At 33.1% G+C, this 27,228-nt stretch overlaps 1 long non-coding RNA gene across 1 annotated transcript in view; it reads right to left on the reverse strand.

Annotated features, from left to right (window-relative positions):
- The window catches only part of LOC148833084 (uncharacterized), a 218,094-nt gene that overhangs the window by 826 nt on the left and 190,040 nt on the right, over positions 1 to 27,228 (reverse strand). The window lies entirely within an intron of this gene.

The following is a 27,228-nucleotide window of genomic DNA, read 5'->3' on the forward strand; positions in this document are numbered from 1 at the left end:
ATACAGTATAGAAAATAATTTGTAATTATGTATAAATAGTAATTATAAAACAAAAAAATGATTAAAAGTATATTATACATAGTAGCTTTAAAAACAGATTTAATTAAAAAGCAATAAAAATTTAAAAAACTAATAGGGTCCAGATGAAAATAAGTTTTGAATAGTGATTTGAATGATAAGTTGTATTTAGCTGATACATGTCTTCACTATATACATGGATTCAAAGAAAGGATAATTTAAATACTCATAACAAGACGCATAATTTCAACCTATATTGAGTTTCTGGTATTCTCCTTTATATGATCATATGCACATATTTCACATAAATACAGTAACTGTGGAACAGTAATTCTCGCGATATGAACTAATGTACTCCATGGTTCGCCAAAACAGCAAGTGATTGAGTTAAAGTATTTGATGTAGAAAAGTTTTATGAAAAAAGAATACTGTTGTCTACCTTATTTTTTATTTTCATCTACCACTACCAGCTATGTAAACATATTTATATAGATAAATTAATATTGTTAATAAAATTTGGAGCCATTCTTAAATTATGTTATTATTATTATCAGCCACCAAAATGTCCCTTTAGTTCGTGTTCTCTTTAGGTTCCATATTAATATTTCATATTGAAGTGGATTTGAAGAAGTGGTAAAACAGATTAAATTAAGCTACAGTTTCACTAACATCTAATGCACCCCTATTGATCTTCTTTGGGAAGTGAAGTGCTGAATTTGGCATGCCAAAACGCATTGCAGTAGAACTCAATTTGTTTACCGCTAATGGAGGGTTTGATGTGCACTCTAGCTGCATCTGGATATCATGTCTTCAATGTATCTGTGCTACAAAGAGATTTTCACATTTACACGATAATAAGTTAGTGAATTTGTTGATAAAAGAGGAAAATGATGGGTCAACATGAACACCTAAACCTTTCATTGGTAACTCCTTCAAATTAATTTTTCTATCTTATATTTGTAGTTAATGCTTTTGCTTCCTGAATGTAATGTTAACAGTACTGGTTTTATCTAAATGTAATCCGTCATATGTTCACCCAGTGAATCAGAGATAAAGGTTTCCATTATCTCCATATTCTATTATTCCATTCTATAAAAATGAAGATATGACTATCATTGGCTTGTAGTAAAAATGCTAAAAAACATATAGATGCAGCCATTCAAAATACACGGTAAAAGCCCATACTTTGCTAAATTACCTGCAGATTAGCGCGGAATACCGCACAATGTGATTGGCTAGCCAAAATGACAGACAGGCGGCACTTGTGGTGCTTCATTTAATCTCTTTACTGTGCATGTTTAAATCCACTTAATATTGAATATTAATATGGAATTTTACAATTAAAGGGAAATTTTAGTAGCTGAGCATAAAAAGAAGAGGAGCATAACGTGTCTTAAGGTAATAAACTATGTTAATTTAGAAATATAAACATATTATGTAGACTGGAAATGGCTGGTTTAAATAAAAAATAGACAACAGTATTCCACTTTCTTCATAAACATTTTAAGCATCAAAGTCTTTCATTCGGTTGCATACTATGGTTATTTTGAAAAAGTTTTTACATGCTCCTTCTGACTGTATTAAGTTTATATACTTCATAAAAAGTTATCACAGTAAAAAAACGCATACTTTTTAGAACTTGATTAATAGGGAATATAATATGGAATCGCATATCTAAAGAAATTGATGGTGCTAAAGGAGGTCTTCTGTAGCTCAGCCGGCAAAACTGTTGTGCAACACAGGAGACTCAGGTTCAAGTCCATGTGGAAAGGATAGAACATTATAACTTTTTATGAAGTACAGCATATAAGCTTAATAATGTTAGAACAAGCATGTTAAAACTACAACCCAATGCAATTTACCAAGTTAAAGACTTTGATGCATAAAATATTTATGCTTAATTACAATATTTACAGTATGAAGAAGGTGGAAGGTTGTGTACTTTTGTCCATCTAAGCAATCTTGCTTTTATAAAATATACCTACTTTTAAAATATTTTAATGTTTAACATGCTGTAATACACAGTTAAAATTATTTATAGTATACGATTTAAATTCTGTAATTGACAAAACATTTTCCCCCTGCAATGACCGGGATTCGAAACTGGGCATTTTCTGCCTACAGCCCAAATGCTGCACATGAGATGTTAAGCTCAGCTCAGCTAAGCCCATCTCCACCTGGTGGTATTACAAGGTATTTCACCCTATTTAAAAAACACATGCGGTTCTTTGCAGTCTGTTACGGATCGTTCACCGCGTTTTAGCGCAGCATACATTTTGAATGGTTGGATCTGTAGATGACATTGCTTTGGAAATTAGTAAAATGTTCTAAATACCATTATTGTGCTTTTTTTTGGCAATGATATAGCATATGGAAGCAGGAGAAACTACAAAAAGCTCACTAGGTTTGTTAAATCAAATTGCATAATTGCTTGTTAATGACAATATTAGAAGTGTTCTTGTCAATATGGATAGCAAGTTTACTATTCTGTTTTGCCGATTGCTTTTTGAATTCTATATTCCACTTTTTGTTGCTGCAGAACCAGTGTCAATCTAATCCTTCACCCATAATCTTTCAACAAGATGATGCTTGTCGCCACAAGGCAAGAAGAAAATCTCTTTACAAGCCAGAGTTCAAAAGAAAAAAAACAAACTGCTTTTCTTAATTACATTTTTAGAGGTTGATATATTTAGAGTTATTTTTGAATATTCATTTTTCATAGCTTTTCCCACAAAATTTACACATCTGGAGGTCAAATAAAAGTTAGAAAAATAGTTGATCATAATCATTAGTAAAAGCTAACATTCATTATACTGTAATATCAAAGCAGCCAAATATGCACATATAGGCAGTTTGTCCCTCTCATAAATCACCACATATCAGCACAACAAAAGGTTTTATCTATGAATCACTAAACAATAACTAATTCAAGCATAATTTTATTAATATGTAGCGCTAAACATAAAAAAAATATCTTTGATGAACATATAATCAATCTGGATAATTTTGGATAAAACCTCCATAACCATCACAGCCTATTGCTTCTGGAGACACTTGGAAAAAGGAAAAGGAAATTTTACTGTGAAAAATTAATTATAGGCTTATATAATCATCAGGTACGATGACACACAAGAAATTTGACTTTTCTTGCTTTTAAGCTGCTCTTTCATGGGTAGTGTGTGTCTTGATGTTCATTAAAATAATGAAAGTAATCAAAACTGTTCTCTCATATAAAATGGCAGTTACAGTAGCTGGCAGTTAATTATCGTGTGTGAAAGGACAGCACAGCTTGAGTCTGTCTTCAAAAGTGTCTCTTCTGTTAAGCTACAATACAAAATGAAATAAACAGGAATAGAAGCCCTTTGATTCTTATACCTAATGCATTCTATTCACAGTTTCTGGGAAAGAAAATCTCTATTTTAGTTCTATTATAACCTCAGTCAAGAAATCAAGTGGAAGTAAAAGGTGCAATTGGGTGGAGCTGCTGATCACAGAGAGCCATGTTCTCTCTGTGTTCTTGTGGGTTTCTTCTGGGTGCTCGAAGTTTTCTCTAACAGTCCAAAGACACACTGGTTGGTTAACTGTCTTCTGGGAAAACTGACCCTACTGTGACTCTGTTTGTGTCCGTATGTTTCCTGTGATGGACTGATAGCCATTTCCATCATATACAAAATCTATATACTTTATTTTTGTAAAAACACAAATGCATAGAATGAAAAAAATAATTTGATTAAATATAAATATTATGATTAAAGGCTGTTTTGTAGTTTTTTGAGTAAGGATTCATGGGAAAATGTAGTTTTTGCAAATTTGTGATATTGTATTTGTGTGTTGTATAACTTAAATTAGTCTGTACACCAGCATCACATTTGTCAATGGAAAGTATTCATTTGATTTTTATTAATAAATTACATGCACATGGTTGGATTTATTTTAATAGAAATATTACTTTCAAAATTATTTTGGAAGAGTCAAATAACAGTTGTTTAAGATCCATTTTGTATTCTCTATTAAATCTCAGTTAAATTATTTTGCTTACCAACTTGATCATCTGATAGCCCTAATCTAAAAAATGGTAGTGCATTCACATTTACATCTTTGAGTTTTTCCTTAATTTACGCCATGCTTATAGAACTTCTTTTAGCTTGTTGAGTCAGCAGCATATCATAGCATGCAACCATTTTAGGTAACAGTGTTCTGTACTTTCTGTGCATCAAAGAGGCCTTGGGGTGAAAGAATATTGATCTATCGAAGATAGAAGTATACATAAAGAAGCCAACCCTGATAAAATGTATTGGAACATGGTGTAAACGGTGTATGGGGGAAGTTATTATAGATATTAATAATAATTGTGTTAAAATATATTATCAATCACAATCTAAATATTGAACTTGCCTTTGAACATTCATTTTTTGATGTTGCACACTAATTGATTATCTTAGTGTACAATCTTTGTACATTGTAAAGGAGACAAAAATAAAACTTAGAATTTTCTCCTTCAGACCAGTCATTACTGCATTACTCACTGTAAAGCTCTGAAGAATTCTGTTCCCTTTGAGTCAGATGTCTCCCATTCAAACCAGCATTTATTTTAGTCAAGCCGTTACTTATATGCAGCCAAATAATTTAAAAGTCTCTATTTCAATCTCACACAACAACTAAAATCATATTTCAGTTTTATTAGTGTCTTGACTAGATGAATGACAGACTCAAGGGAAAGAAACTGTGGCTGTTATTTTATAGTAGAAGCATGTAGTGTTTTTCTATATTTTTAAAGGATTATTCTCATTTCTTCTCATTCTCTATAGAGAGAAGTTTGTGGTTAGTAATAAGCACTTTCTTAATATCATATCCTCACCTGACCCTTTTGTGGGAACTGGGGAAAAACATTAAAGTTATGAACTTCTGAGCCAAGAAGAAGACAGTCTTGTTTTGTAGTATGTCTTTAAATTAAATTATTTTATTGTGTATGTGAAAGCAATTAACTAAAATTTCTATTCAATGTGTTGAAAAAATAACACAAAAGAAAAGGTAGAAAAAGGAATTTGTGAATAGATATGGAATATGGAATATGGAATATGGAATCGCATATCTAAAGAAATTAATAACAATATAATTATATTCATATAGCTCAAATTATCACAGTAGTATACTTTCTTTGTAAACATCTGCATCAATTTGACTCATTTACCCGTGATTACTTGGAAACTTTTTGCCTGCCCTTTTCAGCTACAGCTTAAGTTGCTAAGTGGCATGTTGGTGTAATGGCTTAGGTGTGTGCTTTGCAGCTGGAGGTTGGGGATTCGAAACCAGCTCTTGCCATGAGTTTTCTTTTAACAAATAAACAGTTCTTTGAAAAACTAAAATATTCAATATAATGTCTATAATATTTACTTTGTTGGTATTTCTAAATATCACAACACGTTCAAAGTTAAATGACTTATACATAATGACTAATAATTTCAAACTGCTTGTATTTTAAAACTGTATTTTGTTTGGGATGATTTGTCACTGTTTTCACAAACTTCAATTTATTAACTGTGTTCCATGTTTTAACTTTTTCTATGAGTACTTGCGCTTGTTATCGCAGTAAAAAACCTCATACTTTTTAGAATCCGTTAAATAGGGAATATGATATGGAATTGCTTATCTAAAGAAATTCATAATGATATTAATTTAAGGAAACATTCTTTGTAAACATTTTAGTTTTAATTTTTAATTTTAATCAATTAGTATTAAAATTAGCACTGTGATAAATTGTTGCACTTTCACATCTTATAAAAACATTAATTTGCAAGACTGTGTTCAAACATATGTTAAATCTGACTATCAAAAAACTCCCTACTCTCTCTCACCAGCTGTGACACAAAATGGTTAAAAATGGGAACAGGTCAGGCAGGCAGAGGGAAGGGGGAGAAGTGAGACAGTTACCTGTCCTGGATAAAGCGGTAAGAAAATAGATGGATTTACACTTGTAAAAAACGTTTCAAGTGGTGGAGTTTCAGCGTTCACTTTTCTGTAATCTGTACAGAATCGTGATGTCTCATCAATGTTTGGGGGCTTCACAGACTTCCTTCTTTGAACTCAACTGCGCTCCAGTAAATAATGTACGGTTTATCACCTTCTGCAATGCTTCTAATTTAGCAGGATGAGTGTGAGCACATTGTTTAATAAGGATGACATTACCCACATCTATAACATTATATGAACAGGGTTTGAGTCAGAGTGTTAATAAAACAGAGTGCCTTTCAATACATATAACTACTGCATGATTTCTAATCCGTTTCAGCTAAATGAGGGAATTAAATCAGTCAGAACTTTGGAGTGCCAATTGTAAAAATAACCCTTCTTCCCTCCTTTCTTAAACTTAAAGAATTTTGCAAAGAAATCCTTAATCACAATACCATCACTTAAATTATCCAGATACACAAATTCACGCCAGAGTCAACAAGCTATAATAGTGGACTATATTTATGCATTCGGCTATATGAAAAACCGAAAGTAACGCTTCGATCCAGCTTTGAACCGCCTGGGTGCAGCTCGCTACATTACAGTGCTCATTACCACTACAAGGACAATAGAAGTTTTTTTTAAAAAGAAACGAATGTCAAAATGTTTCCAAAATGTCCACTTGTGATGCCTTAGCTGCTTAGTTACATGATTCCATATTAATATAACTATCAAGTGATGTTAAATCACTACAACATTTATCTTTTTACAATAACAGCAAGTGGTGTCCTTACTATGTATTCTTAGAAAAGGATAAAATGTTATATTTTCATAATGAATACTATTAGTAATATCTTTGGTAAAGACTTTGATGCCTAAAATATTTCTGCATAATTAAAATATTTATGATAAAGGTGGTAGGTTGTGTACTTTTGTCCAACTGAGCAATCTTGCTTTTATAAAATATACTGACTTTTTAATGTTTAATGATTAACTTGCTGTAATACACGGTTCAAAATTATTAAAAGTCTAAAGAGTATACAACTTAAATTCTTAATTGGAAAAAGATTGTCCCTCTGCAGTGACCGGGATTTGAAACCGGGTGTTTCCTGGTGACAGCTCAAATGCTGTACATGAGACATTAAGCTTTATTACCTCCACCTGGCGCTTTTACAAGGTGCTTCCAGATACTATTATCATATTTCAGTTAACATGCAGTTTGATCTGGTATATTGCGCTATGCCCACCACATTTTACCACAGCGTACCTTGCGCATTTTTGAATGGCTGGATCTGTACATCATAATCAGTATTAAGATTACCGTTATTATCAGCAGGAATGTTTACAGAGTAAGAAAATATTAATCACATGTACGGCGTATATGCTATGAATATTACTTCAAATTGAACTTTGCAACACAACAGCAACACATTTTTGGCATAGCTGAATTCGTATTATTTATATTTCTCTGGTTATATCAGAAATTATAAACAATTTTAACTTTATCAGATAGTGTTGATACTAATTACAAGTAAAATGTATATGCTCTCATTGTTATTTTTTAAATTTAACTTTCATGAGATTCTGGTTTTGCTGTCACTTTTTGTTATTGCTGTCTGAGATATGAGTCACAGAACAATTTCTTAACTGAAGTGTGTTGGTCAGAAATAAGTTGTTTTGGTGCTAATTACATGTAGTGGGTCTCCTGAATTTATATTTTCTTTCAAATTTTAGAAGTGTGTTAAACAAAATTCATTATCCAATTTACATCTCATTTTGTTATATACTGTATTTTATTTTCATAGTTCATGAATAAACCTGGAGGTCACTATATCTAATTATAATTGTGGTGGGAGACTTAATATACAGACTTAATATAGCTAGAAAAAAAACTTAAAGATATCTTAGAGAATATTGAACCTGAATAAGCAACTTATGCAAAAGTCCTAGGTGTTTATAGAGACTAATCATTTTCATCTGCTAGACAAATGCTAATTATCATTTCATCTTATGGTGACAAATCATTTACATCTCTAGACAATGCAGAAAAACAACAAGACAATTATAATGTTAGAATATGAACTGAGAGGAATTAAAACGGAATAATTCAAACCTATAACGTTTGCTGCACATTTACAAGCAAGTGCAATTATAGCAAGGGACATTTTCTTAGACAAAAGGTTGTAAGAGTTTGAAACAAACTCTAATATGTTCAATCCATTCTATGAGTAACTAAATGAGATAGATAGGTAATTTAATTGCTAGTAAAAGGAGAAAAAAATAGAGGTAAATTTTAAAAATGATCATTTATCAGGTATATTATTGTCAGTGAAATCAGCAACTACCTCCAAAGTATAGTGGTAAAGGTATAAAATATAGTTCACAGAAGGCTGAGAGTACCAAACAGACAGTGTATGCACAAGAGACAGAGTTTACAGAAACATTTTGATTGGTTATGTTAAAGAACATTCTTTCATGTTTGTTGTATGGTGCTTCACCATTCAGCATAACAATGGTATGAATACTCAGCTAAATATTCAGCTATAGTAAACAAAGGAGACAAGATCTCAAAGTGTCTGCAGCAAATCATCTTGACTAATAACACAAAGAGTTTAGTGTGCTCAATAGGTCGCAAACCACAAACAGTTATTGCTTCAAACAGATATACTACCACCTCTTTACTATTACACTGTGATTTATGTAGTGCATCGTTCCAATTCTTATGGGACATAAATGAGGTGATTGCACTAATATGTCATAAATTTTATTTGTTAGAATTATTGTTCTAATTTGTTATAACATTTGATAAAATAAATGCAAGGGATGATCCAAAAATAAAACAGATTTATTTGTACTTTAATTTATACTGATCATTCACATAATCTCATTGTCACAAATTCAAATTGCCTGAATGAAAAGCACAAATACATTTTAACTTAGTGTTCCCAGTAGATTTGGAGGACACTGTACATACATTAAGAGATCATGAATGTAAAGTTAATATTTAACATACTGTGATATATACATTTAATACAAACTTAAATATACAGTAGTATACATATTAATTAGATTTTATTATTGGATATGTTTACTTAATATTTTAATTATAAAATATATTAGACATTTCAAATTGAAAAGATCAATTTTTTAAAAAAAATCTATATAGCTGACCTAGCGGTCATTTTATTTAGAAATAGTTTTATTCTCCATTACACTTCAAAATGACATCACAAAAAAATAAAAATGGCTGCAAACTGCTCCAAAGCTATATGAGTTTGTGCTTGATATATTGGTATCTTGATGTCTTCAACTGAAAACCTAGGTTAATTGATATTTTGAAATTTCCTGTGAAACTTGCTGGATAATTTATGATAATCTGTGTATATGTTTTAAGTTGGCTAAATTTCTGCTTTAGATCAAAATTACTTAAATACAACAATACTACAGAAAACAAAGAAAGAATAATATTTTACTCAAGGACCTCAAATACTGTGCTATAGCCCCTGCTTGTGTAGACATTTGTTTCCACGTTGCAAAATGACACAGATGATGAGTTTCTTACTTGGGAAAGTAATATACAGTATCTTCCTATCTTAATAATATTAATAATATTCTTTGTACTAACATACTAATTTAAGATGTAACAGTTTTATCAAACAAAAGGCTAAGTAAATTTTGAATGCAAAATGTTGTAACTTTTCAAACTGCAAATGTTGCATCAGTCTGCAGAATAAGCTGAATTGTGCCATCCTTGTATCTGAGGATGTTTCCAGTCTTACAATTAAAACTTTTGTGTCACCATCCCTTGTTAACATTAGCACATCCTCTTAGGCTTTCTACAGTTACGTGTCTTTTCTTTCATTTTTCACTACTTTGTTTTCTGTGCGGCAATGATATGTTTCTTAACTAGTTTTATACTTTTTTTAATCATCCCTGTACTAAATTCCACAGCTTAGTGTTTACTTTATGTTTTAGTTTATATATTAAAATGTAATTATTGCTTGAGTCGTCATTATGTCTTTTTTTCTGAAACATAGCACTATTGCATTCATGAATAATTGGATTTTGAATAGTTTAATTTTCTTTATCAAGTGTAAATAACACAATAAGATTATCAACTATTATATCATGAAAATTTTTTAATGGAAATCTAAAAATTGTGTAGACATTTTTAATATGAATATACTGTTCAATGAAGCATAACACAATCTGTGCATTTTATAGTCCATAGTTCTGAGATCACAGACTCAGACTTAAAAATATATGCAAGGATAAAGTAGTACTTATTCACTCTGTTGAAATGTTAATTACTTTGTCTAGGCTCTAAGATCTAGAGAAGAACAACTGAATATATTGAATTGTCACTTTTTATAAGTCACCGTTAAATACAGAAGTGCTCCATCCTAATTACTTTATTTAATTTACAAAGAAATAACATTTGTCTTTTTGATAAAGAATCAGAGAACACATTTGAAGAGAAATGGATGTGACACATCTGCATTTAACTCTTTTCTATAAAAATATACTATAGATTGCATACCCAAGAGAGAGGACTCAGTTTTGATTGATGTAAATGACCTGAGCTATTTCAGATTTTGTACCTTTCTGGTGCTAATGTATTCTCGCTAAGGAAATCAGAATATTTAAATAACTCTGGGAAAAAAACATGCAGATCATATACAGTATGCTGGCATTATTTTCAATGGTTCTGGGTAAATAATATTTTAGATTATAATTTTTATGATTGAACAAAAGAGGACCTTTCAGACCTATGAAGATGACATTTATAAACTTAAATTCAATGGTTTTAATATGAATAATACAGTGTTTTTACTGATTTGACACTTGAACACACACTTTAAATAAAATATTCATCTAACCTTTAAATTCCTCTTTAAAACCTTTAATTTTCCACATCTTATTCAATAAATATTAAATATTTAATATTTGTAAAATTTATTGTAGATTAATAATAATCAATGTCAAATTAATTGCTGAGTAATTTGATAGACAAATTGAAACTATTGTGTGGATAAACTGTTCTAAAATGAAGAACGGAACACATTAGTTAATTAGTTTTATTTTTCCAATATAAAAGGATTATGACACAATAAAAACAATATTTTGGGAGAAAAAAAAAACTAAACCAAGCATAATCAATAAATAGATATGTCAATGGAGAAAAAATATTATTTTGAGTTGTAAGACTGAGACACTTTTATATATTTTGTGCATAAAGTCATTTTAGCTTTGGGTTTCCCATCGTTTAAAATTTTAAGGTTCTAGAAGTCAACTTGAGAAAATACAGAAATAAATTGAGGCCTCAAAGAGAATGAAATGGTCAAGAAAAAGTCAACAAACCAATAAAGAGAGTTTCAAGAATCTGAGGTGTTAGTACAGTGAAAGTTTGGCTTTAACTTGATTAGCTTGATCTCTGAGAATTTTTATTACATGCATGAAGGAACAATTGGAATGAAGCATATTCCATGCTAAACTGACAATGCCTATGACTCAAATCCATAAATAACTGTAGTTGAGCTTATCCAGTTCTTTAACTTGATTTTTATCTTATGATATGTCTTTGAACCATTAAAATAACAAAACTGACTGAATCCTTAGGAAACTTACTTTGTTTCCATATTATCACTTGCATGTAGTGCCTTATCAACATCATAACACAGGTCATAAAAAGAGCTCTATTTTCTTAATTAACCACCAAGAGTTATTTATCAATGCATATTGTTTCCTAGTCCTTGTTAAGGTCACTGTAGATCAGACTCTTGAGTGATTGTTTTACAGACAAAAAAGTGACGCAAAGTTTCGGCTGTGGAGCCTTCTTCAAGTGTGGTGTCTGAGTCAAATGAAAAGATGGAAATCCTTTAGGAATAATATTTAAATAATGACATCTGTAGAGGAAAATAAGTTGTTTAGAAAGCCTGGTCTTGGAACAGATTTCTGTGAAGAGATGGAATGCCAGTTTAGTGGGAGAAGGGGTTAAGTAGCCCAGAAAGGAGAAGAAAGAATGGTGAAGAGATATAGAAAAAGATTTGGTTGAAGGCTTGGTGGGTTACATTCAGCAGAAATGGATTGAAGACGTTCAGGTAGATGTAGCTGTATCAGCATGTGAAGGTTGGAAAGGAACAGGTAAAGGATTATTCCATGCAGAAAAAAAAGAGACACAACATTTCAGCAGTATGACACCTGAAGAAGGCACACTTGAAGAGACAACACAGGGGCAATTTTTACCATAAGCCAACTAACCCACCAGTATGTCTTTGAACCGGGAAAGGAAACTGGAGCACCCAGTGGAAATGAACACAGGGAGAACACAGAAAACTCCATGCAGATAGCACAACATCTGCTATTGTCTGGATTTGAAACCTGGGCCCCTGTGCTGTGAGGCAGCAATGCTAATCACAGCACTACCATGCCACCCATATAGTGAGTTTCAGTGAAATTTATGTGTTTCAAATAAATGTATATGTTAACCTAACATAACACAAATCCCCCATAAATAAGATCACATACAAGCATATGTATTTTATCTTATTTTAATTTTATTGGAAAAATAATATATTAGAAATAGAATAATGTCACAGCAGTTTGAGAAAAAATGTATCACAGTTTATTTGGCATAACCCACATGCTTGTGGGTACAGTCAGCAACCTGCCTGTAAGGAGGAGGCTGCCAGAACCCCTCACTTTTCATGCAGAATGAACTGCTGGAAAGGTGAGATGGGAGTTCAAGAAATTATCCCAAGAGGGTTGCTTAACAGCAAGGTATTTATATGTAAGAGAGTGGAAGAAGTGGGTAAGATTAGTAAATTGACCTCTTCTTGAATTGCTGTTTACTGGCTAACAACACCATTGTGTACTTCATGAAAATAGCAAGGGTTTAATGACGTTTTGCTCCATGAAGTGTGTAATTCACTTCACATAAAGCTGGATGCAGGTGTGTGAAGTGACATCTCCTGCTTCCCATTCCATTGTGAATATCTAAGACTCTGCATACCACATTTCCAAGATGTTTTTGCTAAAACGGCATTAGATTTATGCAACTGCCTAATTTAAAAGTCAGTCTCCAGTTGAACAAAGGATCTTCTCAAGGGCAGATAAATGGAGATTATTTGACTCAATCACAACATCATGTGTAAAATTAACACATATATGGGAACTCACCACAGTACCTCAAGTATTAAGGAGATTTAGACATAAGAAATTTTGTAAATGAGTCAAGGCCCATCTAGTTTGTTTGTTTTTCAGTAGTTAAGTGATCCAAAGATCTCATCCAGAGATTACATGAAGGAAGTAAATTGTGTTCATGATCAAGATTGTACATGATCAAGATTGAACAGTTTTGTAAGTGAGGTCTTGTTAGGGCACTGCATATTTTTAACATATCCTCCCATCATTTAAATCCTACATTTTGATATACAGTATGTACTATTTTGATGTGCTACACTTACCCCTCCTATCTATCTCATCTCTCCAAAACAGTGTGTATCCACATTCATTTCCACTGCTTTCTGATCAGCCATGTTGCTGTGATTTCGATTTAATCATAAGTGCCTGCTAATGGTTGCTTCATGCATTTTGGTCTTTCACTCCTAATGTACATTTAGATATAAATTATGTACTCAATTATATTAAGTATTTACTATTTAATTAAGTACTTTTTGCTTTTACATTGTGTTGTCCATTTTGCTTTGGGTTTTCTGACTTTCTGTTCAAATTGAAGTGGATTTAAAATAAAAGTCAAAACATAAAAATACTTTCCTTTAATCGTCTTACTGTCGATTTATAGATTAAAGGAAACCCAGTTTCCTAAGAAGAAACAAATTTGTCCAATAGATTAACAATTCATTCACTTTTTTTCTCAACATGGATATTGAAATTTTTCAAATTATGGTAAGTGGAAGTGAGGTGTGTGTTGTTAAGTTTCTGTTTTACAAGATGCTTATAATATATCATGATTAAGAAGTTCATTTTTCAGCATATCATCTCAAAACTGTACCTGCAGTAATAATATAATTATGTCTTGTTATTCCAAATACAAAAATAAACATTTTTTACTGTCATGAATATCAATGTCAATGTGAGTCTAGCCAGTTGTGTACATTCCTTAACCGATGATTTGGTTGTTCTGTTAGTTGTGTTGATTATACTATTTGATCATACTATTTGTATTAGGATATGTTTGTACCTAGTCCTGCATCACATGCCTGCATCAGCAGATTTGTTACTCCTTGTGCCTCTACAAAGGCTGCAAGAACTGTGAACCTGTCTCTCAAGGAGAGATTAGAGTTGCACAGACATGGCCTTAAAACCATTTGGCCATAACAAAGTAGGTCTGGTGATTCTCAAGTCAAGAGAAGAGATTCACCAACACCAAAGACAAGACAATAAATTTGAGGCCACTACATAGCAAGGAATGCAAGCAGGAATTTCATAAGCTGCAGATTCAAGAAACTAAGCAAACATACCTTAAAAATCATCCATATATATATCCTATGTACTGTGAACAACATGTTTGCCATTCTACAGATATTAAATGAAGAAATCACATGGTTATATTCAAAAGAAACATAACCAACTGAAAACAGATTATTATTCAATCAATAATCAAGGTTTATTTATCAGTGCACAAACAGAACAGCATACAGCGGTGTTGTCGGCAATGAAATGCTTTATCCGCGAGCTGGGACAGAAGAGTAGAAGGACAGAATCCTCTATGTTCGGTAGCACGCAGCCGGTAGTGTTTTGAGCCCGTTTCACCACCCTCTGGAGTACCTTGCACTCTTGGGCAGAGCAGTTACCATACCAGGCATTGATGCAGCTGGTTAGGATGCTTTCAGTGGTGCACCTGTAGAAGAAGGATGTGTGATGGCATGCCGAACTTCTTTAGTCTGTGGAGAAAGAATAGGTGCTGCCATGCTGTCTTGGCTACGAAGTTGGTATGGTGGGTCCAGGTTAGATCATCTGTGATCTTGACACCTAGGAATTTGAAACTGTTGACTCTCTCCACTGCGGACCTGCTGATGTAAATGGGTGCATGGTCTGTTCCTTGATGCTTCCTGTAGTCCACGATCAACTCCTTAGTTTTGCTGGTGTTCAGAGAAAGGTTGTTGTCTTGGCACCATGCTGTCAGTGTTTCTACCTCCTCCCTGTACGCGGACTCATCACCATTCGTGATCAAACCGATGATCATTGTATCGTCCGCAGACTTAGTGATGGACTTTGTTTTGTTCCTGGCTATGCAGTCGTGAGTGAATAGGGAGTAGAGGAGAGGGCTCAGTATGCAGCCCTGGGGGGCGCCGATGTTCAGAGTCAGGGTGGAGGATGTATTTGTGTCTACTCTCACCACCTGTGGTTGACCCGTCAGAAAGTCCAGGATCCAATTGCAGAGAGGGGAGCTTAGTCCTAGGTCCCGGAGCTTGGTGATAAGTCTTGAGGGTAGAATGGTGCTGAATGCTGAGCTGTAATCAACAAACAGCATTCTCACATACATTCCTTTCTTATCTAGGTGTGAAAGGGTAGTGTGTAGAGCAGTGGCAATGGCATCCTCAGTTAATCTGTTGTGTCTATATGCAAATTGCAGTGGGTCCAAGGTGTCTGGCAGTAAAGAGGTGATATGTGCTTTGATCAGCCTCTCAAAGCATTTCATGATGATAGATGTGAGTGCAACAGGGTGGTAATCATTCAAACAGTTAACAGGTTTTCTTGGGGATCGAAACAATGGTGGTTTTCTTAAAGCAAGAGGGGACTGTGCATTGAGTAAGGGAGAGATTAAATATTTCTGTGAAGATGTATGCCAGTTGATCTGCGCAGGCCTTCAGGACATGACCAGGGATAGCATTGGGGCCAGGAGCTTTGCATGGATTCGTTTTTTAAAAGACTTTGTACTCGTCAGCTCTGGAGACAGACAGTGGGTCTGGTTTACTGGGATTTCCTTAGCTGGTTCTGTGTTATGGACTTCAAACCGTGCATAAAATAAATTTAGTTCATCAGGGGGAAAAGCAGTGTGTGTCGTATTGCTGTGTTTCGCTTCGTAGTCTGTGGTCCGGATTCCATGCCACATATTCAGAGTGTCCCGGTTGTTATGATATTGTGATTCCAGTTTCACTCTGTTGTTATATTTGGCTTTTTTGATGGCTTTTCTGAGATCGATTATAGATTTTCTGTTCTTGTCCTCATCTCCAGAGTTGAAGGTGGATGTTCTAGCTCTGAGTTTAGCGTGTACTTCACCATTTACCCATGCTTTTTGATTTGGGTATGTGCGAACAGTAACATCTTCTATGCATTTGCTGATGTAGCCAGTAGCATAGTCCGCATATTGGTTAATGTTGTTCCCGGCAGCTTTGCAAAAAATCCACCAGTCAGTGGTGGCAAAGCAGTGATTTAGAATAATGTCCGATTCCTCTGACCAGTGCTGAATGGTCCTTATTGCAGACTTCTCCTGCTTGAGTTTCTGCCTATAGGGAGGGAGTAGCAGGATGGAGGTGTGATCGGATTTGCTGAAAGAAGGTCGGGGGAGGGCTTTATAGCCATCCTGGAAGGGATTGTAAACATTGTTCAAAGTGTTTGTTCTGCGCGATGGGCAGTTTATATGCTGATGCAGGTTTGGCATGATTTTCATCAGGTTTGCGCCATTGAAGTTCCCCACTGTGATGAATGCGCCCTTGGGGTATGAGTTCTCATGTCTGCTTAGGTGTTCATGTAGTTTCAGCAGTGCTTTTGTGGTGTTAGCCTGCAGCGGAATATACACTACCGTGAGGACTACCAGTGTAAACTCCCTTGATAGGTAGAAGGAGTGACACAGGGGTGGCACCAGGAGTTATTTACCATGAAACATACCCCTCTGCCCTTGATCTTCCCTGCATCTGCTGTCCTGTCCTGACGGTGCATGGACAGGTAGAATAGCGGTGTCCGGAGTGGATGGGTCAAGCCAGGTTTCAGTAAATGGTAGCACGTTGCAGTTCTTAATGTCCCATTGGAAAATAAGCTTTGCTCTCAGTTCATCCAGCTTGTTGTCAAGTGATTGAACATTAGTGAGGAGTATGCTCAGAAGTGGAGGGTGATTCCAGCGTTATCTCTGTCTAACTAAGACGCCAAGACAATGCATGTTTGAACCTATACACTTAGGCTCAAGTGAAATATTAGACAGTCTGCTATTGCCTTCAGCGATGCACGAGAGGTACATGTACCAACAATCATTCCTCCAGTAAGACATTTTACATCAGCTTTCTTACCAATTGTACAGCATACGATGGGAAAACACCTGGTCTGCTTCAACTTTGATGTCCTTAGGAATGATAAGATACTGTATGTCTGGGGGGATGTGTCACTATTTTGGAAAATACCATATTATTTGTAATTCAGTAAATGAAAATTTCACTTTATTGTAAGATTCTTCTCACATCTACAGTAGTAATCCATGTGTTTTAAACTATGATGACAGAGATTCAAAGATTAAGCTACTGAAAATTGCTTTATAGTCTTTTGTCCCAATATTGAGTTTTTCTTTAACTAATGGAAACATGTAAAAAGCTGTGACTAATACTGTGCTGCCATGATGCCCTTTCGCTTTCATGTGCAGATTCTGACTTTTTCTCTTAAATCCATCAAATGCCATCTCAAAGAAAAAAGAGGGCACTATCAGGCTGTATTGTTATCTACACAAAGAAGAGAAAGAAATCTTGTTTTAACACTATGTGTAACACCCTTGCTTTAACACTATGTGTAGACCCTTCCTTTTATAGTTTCATCTTATTGAACACTTAGCATCTGTCCCTATCCCCAATACGTTACAGAAAATACCCATCATTTAATAGTTATGTTATAATGATAAAGGCATACTCAGTTTTACACTCTGAAATGTACTTACAGTTAATTTATTTCAATAATTATGATCATTTGAAGAACTGGGTTGAACATAAATTCTGTTTTATCATAATTTGTTCAAAGATATGGATGAAAGTACCTAAAACATCAAATTTATATCATGATGTACCTTTCTGATTATTCTATTAATATCCACATAATTTGCTTGACTGTATGGCACAAATAAGTTTTAACATTGCTGTTTTGATGCTTTTTTAGGGCACTATATATTAAAACATCATAGGATTTGTAACCACCATGACACAGAATTCTATGAAAAGCTTATCATTTAAATAAATGACAACAAATATACATAAACAATGTGGTCACTTTATATGAAGTGTATTGCATATGGTATAATGTGATTTATACTTTTTATATAATTATACTGATATTATGATATGATATTATATTATGATATGATACTTTGTCCCTGAGTTTAAAGTGTTTCTTAAATGCAGTGTTAAAAAACAATAACGAAAAAAATGCAGCCTGTTTGTCTCTCATTCGGCTACATAGTGTTTCTTAGCCTCTGTCCTCTTAGCTATTACTAAAGCTGACCATACGGCCCTCTGAGAAAACTAAGATGAGGTAAGCTGGATTTACAGCCAAGCACATATGGCAAGGACAAGTGCAGCAGCTTTAAATGTAAATGGAAACAATTGAAAGATGATATATCGCTAACTAATGTTCTAGGCAGAATATTGATTCTCCTTTCACAGTTTGAAGTGTGTGTCCTGATTTGTTTCTAACTAAATACAAGGTTAGCCTGTGAGCTCTTATTTTGTTTTACTGCTGCTTGTGAAATTGTGCAGGGTTGATAAGGGACCAAGGGATGGAGGTTCTTCCTCTTTCAATACAATTATTTCTTAAGCACAACAAAACGCTAATTATGAAGAGTGGGGGGTCTGTACATAGTAGCTCATTTAGGAAATAAATGAGCAATTAGCCTGCTGTATATAAATCGCTGGGATGTTATTAGCAGGAGGTAACAAATTACAAGAGAAAATGGTGACTGCCCAAGAATCGATGACACAAGGGAAAGCATCATCTGATCCACAAGACATTTGCTATGGATAAATATGAAAAAGGCCCTCAAGCCAGGCTTGCTTTGTCTCAGTTTTCTCACACTGAATGCCTAAATGAATTCCTTGCAATTATTGCTGCTTGGAAACTGTAAAAATGAAATTATGTAAGGATGGCTGTATATATAAAACCCAGAAAAATACATTTTTGATATTTTGGAGACAGCTGTTTAACTTCTTCAAGCACATCAAAAATATTAGCATATCTGGACCTTCCAGATGAGAGAAGGAGAGACTGCTAATCCTTCAACAAAAAAATATAATCTCCCATAGTTAGCCTGTCACAATTTCTTTAGAGCAGACCTTGATATAACAGGGAGAATGAAGTTATTTTTTTCCTTCTGAAGCACATACTGAATTTATTTAACACTTGAACTCCCAAGACAACAAATTACATATGACTGCAAAATTAAAACAAATTTTGTTTCTTAAATGTAATTTAATATGTATATGCTTTTGTGGTGTCTTACATAATGTTTCCTTTGTGCAACATACATTTTATGTAGGTTAGTCTGACTTGCAATGTATGTATATTAACCTTTGCAATTAAAAATATTTAGTTGAAAGTTCAACTGCATAATATGAATATAATGTGAAGGAGTGTAAAATGTATACAATAGCTCAACAAATATACACCCTACACAAAGAGGAGCTGTATAGCACAGGTGCTGAACAAAGCTATTTATGAACTTGTCTCTCTTTGGCATATGCATAATTTATTTGCATTTTATAATATTTCATCTATCTATTAAATATGAATAACTATTACAAGTTGTTTATTTCTGTAATCCCCAATTTTTAAATATTCAATATGGAATATACTGTATATATATATGGACTATATATGGATTATTTCTGCCTTCCTGTTCTTCTGTATATGTATTGTACGTGAATGTGCTTGTGATAAACATTAACTTTAAACATAGTAGCTGTACAATGGTCTCAGATTTCTCTTGTTACTAGTGGAAATAGTGTATAGATTATAATTATAATTATTCTTTTAGATCCCACTCATTGAAACTCACTTTGGATTGAGGAAGCCATGTTGAGTGAAACATTATCGTTTTTCATTTTTAAAATGTAGCATTCACTGAATGCAGCAATTAAAGACTGAATTTACAAAAAGTATAAAGTATATTTTGAATGTAATTTACATGTTTTTTTGGCTCTAGTGATTGCAGCAGAGATGTTTAACTTCTCCGATCACAAAACTTTTATATGTGAATCACCCAATTCTACCAGTTTCTCAAAGATGACTCTTTAACATTTAACAGAGATTTGATTAGGATATGGTTTACCTTTAAAAATTAATTCTAGTATCTATTGTCTTTTCACCTTGGCCAAATTTACTAACAAAAATGCAATCTTTTCTCTTTTGATTGTGGGCTGCTTTAAATTATGCATGCTTTGGACATTTCTAACAAATTTCACTCACAAAATACGATTCCTTTGTGAACAGTAATTATGGATACACAATACATCATGTCTTATCTCTACCTTTGGAGTCATGGTAACTGAAATATCACACAAATTCTCTTCTTCTTTCACACTTTCCATTAAAAAAAGGCTGCTACCTGCTTGTGTGTCCCATGTTTACACATGGCTCTCTTCTCTCAATTAATTCAGGTTTGAAAACTGTCTGCAGCCTCCTGACTAGCATGGAAATGTGTATTGTATTACCAGAAGAAACAAGGGAAAATGTGGTGAAATGCCAGTAAATACACCCAGTGTAACCCAATGGTTTAAGTACTATATATATTTGTTCTTGCTAATATTGTGGTATGATCTAAATGTAAAAATATTTTAATGTAGAAAAATGAATACATTAATACATTATAATAGAAGTACTACTTTCTTGAAGAAGTTTTAAAGGTTTTGAAAGCCTTCCTTTAGGAGACGGTACAAATAAATATCTGTACAAGACAACTAGTAATGCTCAGTTAATGCACAGTATGGCCAAGGCACCCCTCAAGATTAATAGAATATAATATCTTAATTTAATGATAGTTTTGAATTAGTGCATTAGTTCGTCTATAGCATACTCCTAACATTGCTAACAATTGTTGCTATATTGCTACATCCTAACATTGCTACATTGTTGCAAATAGGATGTTATGAATATAGAAAATTACAGAAAATACAGAGCAACATAATCATTAACTAAAATAATCATGACCAAAATTTTTGAAAAAGTGGCCAAGAATATACCCGAGCAGTTTGTATAATTAGAGGCAGTTGAGATCTTTGTTCTCTGGCACAACTTTAATAAAAAGAGTCATAATTCAGGCACACTGAGTTAAACAAATATTTACAGTATTAACAATGACAATAACACACTAAGAATACACACCACAAAATTCTACATATAAGTTACTCTATTTACTAACAAAACATCTGGGAGGCCTATCTCCTGAACAACCAGAAAAAATCCAACAGTCCAACAAGATAGATAAACCTGTCTTCTAAACTAAACAGAATATGACCTTCAGTTAAATCTCTCTGTATATAACTCTGAATGCTACAAAGTGCAATGGAAACCTATCTCTCTCTCTTCTAAAATGCATCCACCAACTAGGACAATTTTTAACCTATGGATTCTTCATAAAGGAAATCAGTGTTTCATTAAACACCAGATTGGCAAGCTCTCTTAAAAAGGTTCAGATATTTAACTTGAATCTCGTTTAAAAGGCTGATCGGAATAAGGCCTGCCAACTTGCACTGTCATTGGGTCTTTCTTTCATGTTTTTTCACTCCTCCCTTATTTCTCTTGTCTTCTCTCCGGTTTTCCTCCCTTTTTTGAATTGTGTTCCTGAACTGTTGGTGACTCTTAATGATTTACCAAGAGCTTAATTAACCAAGGTAAACCAGAGATTTCTTTGATCAATGTGTCCCAGACCCAACTTCAGTAAGCACTTCAGTTCCTTTCTTGCTTTGAAGATCCTGAGAGCTGCAAATGTTGACCCTAGATGCTGACCATCCCCCATCTAACAGTAAAGATATTTTAAGAGTCTCCACATAAATTCAGAGGCTATTTTTCTTAAACATGTGTATCCTCTAATCTTTCGTTCCTTTAAATTTTGGTTATCCAGGTTTCTGTGATTCTAACAACATCATTCTGCTAATGTAGCTTCTGTCTTATTTAATTTGTTTTGATACTCATTGCATTTAGGTATATAAACTTAATTACCCGATTATTTTTTTTATTTTTTCCCTTTGGTTCTCCCTTGGTTTATGTCCCCCATATAATTTATTTTTCAATATTCTTTGGTTTCTATTTCAATTTAAATGTTTCTGGATTTAAATGTGCATTGGTTTATAGTACTAGGGTGCCATTGAAATGTTTGTGCCACATTTCCATTGTTTTATATGAAGACTTTTGATTTTTATGAAGAACACTATGATTGTCTGTACTAATTATGATATTTTGCACAATATTGTACTGCTAACATTGACACAATTTTACAATGAGGGGCTCTGCATCTGCCAACAAAATAGTACATGTCATAAGCTTGTAAAAAAACTAAAACAAACTCTGAAAGATTCAAGTGCACTCTCTGTATGAGAAATTACATAGTAGTATTCCATCAACCTTCTATCAAAAGATGAGAAAAAAAGCTGCAGCACCGACTGAGGCCAGGGTTTAGTGTATATTCTGTTATATGAACTGATATAAAACACTGACATTCCACATAAAACAAAACAAAAAATACTTTTTATTTACTTGGAATTGCAGTATTTGAAACTCATTCGTATTGCTTCAAAACAACAACTAAAATATTTAGATGCATGCTCTAAATATTACAGAGTATTAAACGTCATCATTATTTTGGCCCAAAAAGGCCTTTATTAGGCCATAATACAGTCTTTAATAAAAAAAATGAATAACATGTAATGTAGGGCATGTATACTGTTCTTTTAATTGATTTTCATTGACCAGCACCTCATTATCTTTGGGTATTCATTGTTATATTCTTTATTGAATTAAGAAAAACAAGACATAAATTCAGATGGGATTCTCTTAATTTTAGAACTGTAGTAAAAACAAGCTTTAATTTCTATAGGAACATGTAAAGATTTATTCCATGTTGAAAAGAGAAGAAAAGAAACACATTTAGGCTGTGGAGCCTTCTTCGGGTGTGAGAAAGAAACTACTTGAACTATTTAAATTTCTGTATGTATGGACCGTGTTGAATTTAAATAATTTCATATTTACCCTGTGGTAATTTTTTGGAAGTGTGATGTTTCTGACTGTCACTTAGCAAATTCCTACAAATTCACCTCTGAATTTCATAAAGCCTTAGTTACAAATGAAAGATTATTCTTTAGATATTTTAATTAATAACAGTTCAGAACCTATGAATAAACTGTATATAGACAAACTCCAAATGATTTAAATAAAAAAATGTAAAAAAAAAACTGAAATACAATTTATTTTAAATCATCCATGTTATTTTGTCAAAAACTATAATTTAGCTCTTTTTATTCTTTATTAGTAGGTATATTTTTTTAAAACAATGAAAACCAGTAATGCAAGTAATGAGCCATGTGTTTTCAATCAGAATGCAAATTGGAAGAATAAAGCAATTACAATCCAAAACCTTTTCTCTGTTGTTATATGTGTCTTTACAAGTCATTGAAGACCACCTCAAGTAAAACAGTGCCTCAAAAAGAGCTATAAACTAAATATGCACCAGGAGGGCTAAATGCAAGCAGTTAAAATAATTCTAACACTTATTCTATATCATACTGAGACATTACATCCACCCATTTTTAACCATTTTGTCCAATAAAACGAGAGTTGTAACTTGGTGAAAGGCACTGTAGGCAGAGTGCAAGGTGGAATACATCCTGGATGAGCACACTGAAACCCTGAAAACAGACACACACACACCAGAGACAATTTTCCCAGAAGCCAATTAACCTACCAGTATGTCTTTGAACTGTAAAATGAGACTGGAACACCTGCAGGAAACCCACTCGAACACGGGAAAAACATACAAACTCCACACAGATGTGGATTAGAACCCAGGGCCCCAGTATTGTGAGGCAGTAATTCGATTAGATTACATACTGTAGGAAACAATAAACACATTTAATACAGGTCATAATATGTTGGATTACTTTTGAGTTGCATGTTGGATATTATAGAACTCAAAAACTATATACAATATATTTATTATATGCTTTCCCTTTTCATCCTGGTGTAAAATCATTTATGAAATAATTTATTATTTATGATGTTTTAAAGAAAGAAACATTAATCAAATTTTCTGCCCATTATAATAGTATCTTTGGAATCATTAAAACAATAATTTCTTCAATAATTAATTGAAATTTATGATAAAATATGCCATCAGCTTAAGCAGTCAGCATATAAAATAGGATTGAAAAAAATGTTTAAAATCCAGTAGACCATATAAAACACTAATTTCTCTAACCCTTTATTTTATTAATATTACATATAAAATTTGATTTTTTTTATCTAAAACAATTGTATAGTCAAAAGCTACAAAAGATGCAAAATTGAAAAAAAAACATCTCTTTGGTCACTGAGGATATTCTGGGTCAATGCCATTAAACTGCCATCATAAGTACAACCTCAACTAAGGTTCTTAGATAGGTTCTTGGAAGAGACTGTCATGTTGATTTTGTGTTACATTTTTTATCTAATTAACACACTCTACTCTACTAAGAGTAATACTTTATTAAACATGCTTTGAATTGGTTTATGGGTAAGTACTATACATTTAATTTGGTAGTTCAGTGGGTAGTTGCATCAGCATGCGTAGGCTGCAAAGGAACAATAGTGACTGTTGTGAGACATAAACTGTGAACAACCCAAGAAAAAAGAAAATATTTGACTTGTTTAACAAAATATTAATAATAGCAAGTGTCCAAGGGAAAAAAATCCTTTGTATTTCTTGTTGAATGCTGACGATCGATCAATATTTAAATCTACTAAATTTATACTGGCTCATTATCAGGGTATTATGTTATGTATACAGTATATTATTACTTTATGTAAAATTATAAAATTATTTACTTCAGAATTTCTTTTTTTAGTAGTTAATGATAGCCACTGCTGGATCAAGATTTTCAACATAATACAACATTAGTTTGGGGCAAATCTTGCAGGATTGGTATTTTTTAGTTTTCTATCCTAGCTAAAAACATATTTGGCCTTATTTTCTTGAAAATGGCTGACTGCTGATAATCACATTAGTAATTATCACATTAATTATTGCAGATAACCACATTTATGCTATTTAGATTTGTTTCAAACTCTTTCTCCTTACATGTACCACCTTCAGAAACCATACATTTTCATTTTCTGTAGAAAATTCTGTATAAATTTTATGAATCAATGACATGTAGGGTCCTCAATTTTAGGCTCCAAGTCAGAGTTGCAGACTGGAAAATACCAGCAAAAATTCCTTATGTTTGCAATGTAGACATTACAGAAAGCACCCCATGTATTCCATGGTTTACACAATTCACTTAAATGCAATTTATCAATCTTGTTTCCTATAATATTTATTGTCTATGATATAAATAAATTTCAAAACATGAGGGCAAAACTAGATGAAACCCTGTTCATCTCAATAACAGCAGACCTCACAGACATTGAGTCAGATTTTACATATAAGTGCTTGTATCAGTTTCACGCACAATTCTTCAGGAAAGACACTCTATATAGTGCTGTATGTTGTACATATTGCTGGGAAATCTGGAATATTATGGTATGTGTGTGTCCATATGTCAAAAAGCAGTTTTTGTTTGCTTCAATGTAAAAGTATAGAAAATTAAAAGGTATGTATCAGTACATTTTCACACAAATCATTGACTTGAAACAGAAGAGTGGTCAGTTTTCATACTTGCTATATAATATTGTTTAGGCACTGTGGTCTCCTTTTAAAACAACAATAAAGCCATGCCTCAAAATGTTAAATTGTCATGTGAAAGGACTCCCCCTTCTTTAATGGTTTCTCTGCCACTTCTTTTTCGCAAGGCTTTTTAGATTAAAAGAAACTCCAAAGCAAAATATCTTAACTTATACATTTAAAGTATTTTATTCAACTTTAACATTTATTGTCACTAATTTTGCCAGTTTTAAAAGGTTTATGTTTTTCAATAAATAGAAATGTTGATAATGTAATTTGTCATATTTAAAGGGAAACTGCAGTCCCAATTTCTCAGATTGGTTATTAAATCTCAGTAACAAAATAAATTAATTATTTATAGAAATTAATAGAAAAAGTTTTGAATTAAGCACAAAATTGTGAACTTTGCAAAAGTACTATAAGTTGCCATGTTGTTGCAAAATCGCATTTGAGTTCCCATGAATTGCAATGCAATGTGATGTGGCCCTTCCTGCTTACTTGTCACCATAATGACTAATGTAATGCAATTTACGAGCGAATAAATAGTTGTGCAGCAGACATTTTACCACAGAATTGTTCAACATGATCTGCATCCAGAGTTAACTAAATAGTATTTGTCAGCAAAACCATCTCAAAATCAAGATCAATATTTCCACTGGATTAAAAGAGGTGTATTTGAAATCTGCTTGTTTACAATAAGGCTGCTTCACTTCAATGGAAGATTCGTTGCCTTGTTCTAAATTGCAGAACATGACACTGCACATACAGATGCAGCCATTTAAAACAAGTAGGCGATACCGCATTATTTTGCGGTGCGCTAGATGCAGCCTACTGCAAGTTACCGTAAATTCTCGTATAGTACCTCATAATACCACGTGGTACCGCAAGTAAAATAATAGTATCCGGAATTTCCGCAAGGTGGAGCTAATAAAGCTCAACCTCTCATGTTTGAGCTGTCGCCATCAAAGTCTTTAACGAAGATATTACTAATAGTATTAATAATGAATGACCTTGGACAAGCTGTAAACTCAAAGTATTGCCCTGGTCCACATTCTTTTTTTCATTGACCGTCTTTGTAAAAGTAACACCACAGCATTTCGCAATCACGCATTTGTTTCCAATCATGCAAAGTACAGTAATTTTTGTGAATCTCCAATTCACCATGCCTTTCACATGCTCATAAAAGAGATTGATTTAGGAACATAAACATATTACTGTATGCAAACTGTACTGTATACAGTATGTATATGTATATTTAATGTCTTTACTGTGCCCGTTTTAGTATTGAATATTTATATGGAATTTTACCACTGAAGAGAAATCTTAGTAGCTGAGCATAAAAAGAATAGGAGCATACTGTAACGCGTGTGAAGGCCATAAATGATATTAATTTTGGAACATAAACTGACAAAGTA

The sequence above is a fragment of the Atractosteus spatula genome, chromosome 6, assembly GCF_055471065.1.
Source record: "Atractosteus spatula isolate fAtrSpa1 chromosome 6, fAtrSpa1.hap1, whole genome shotgun sequence".
In the NCBI taxonomy this organism is placed as follows: domain Eukaryota; kingdom Metazoa; phylum Chordata; class Actinopteri; order Semionotiformes; family Lepisosteidae; genus Atractosteus; species Atractosteus spatula.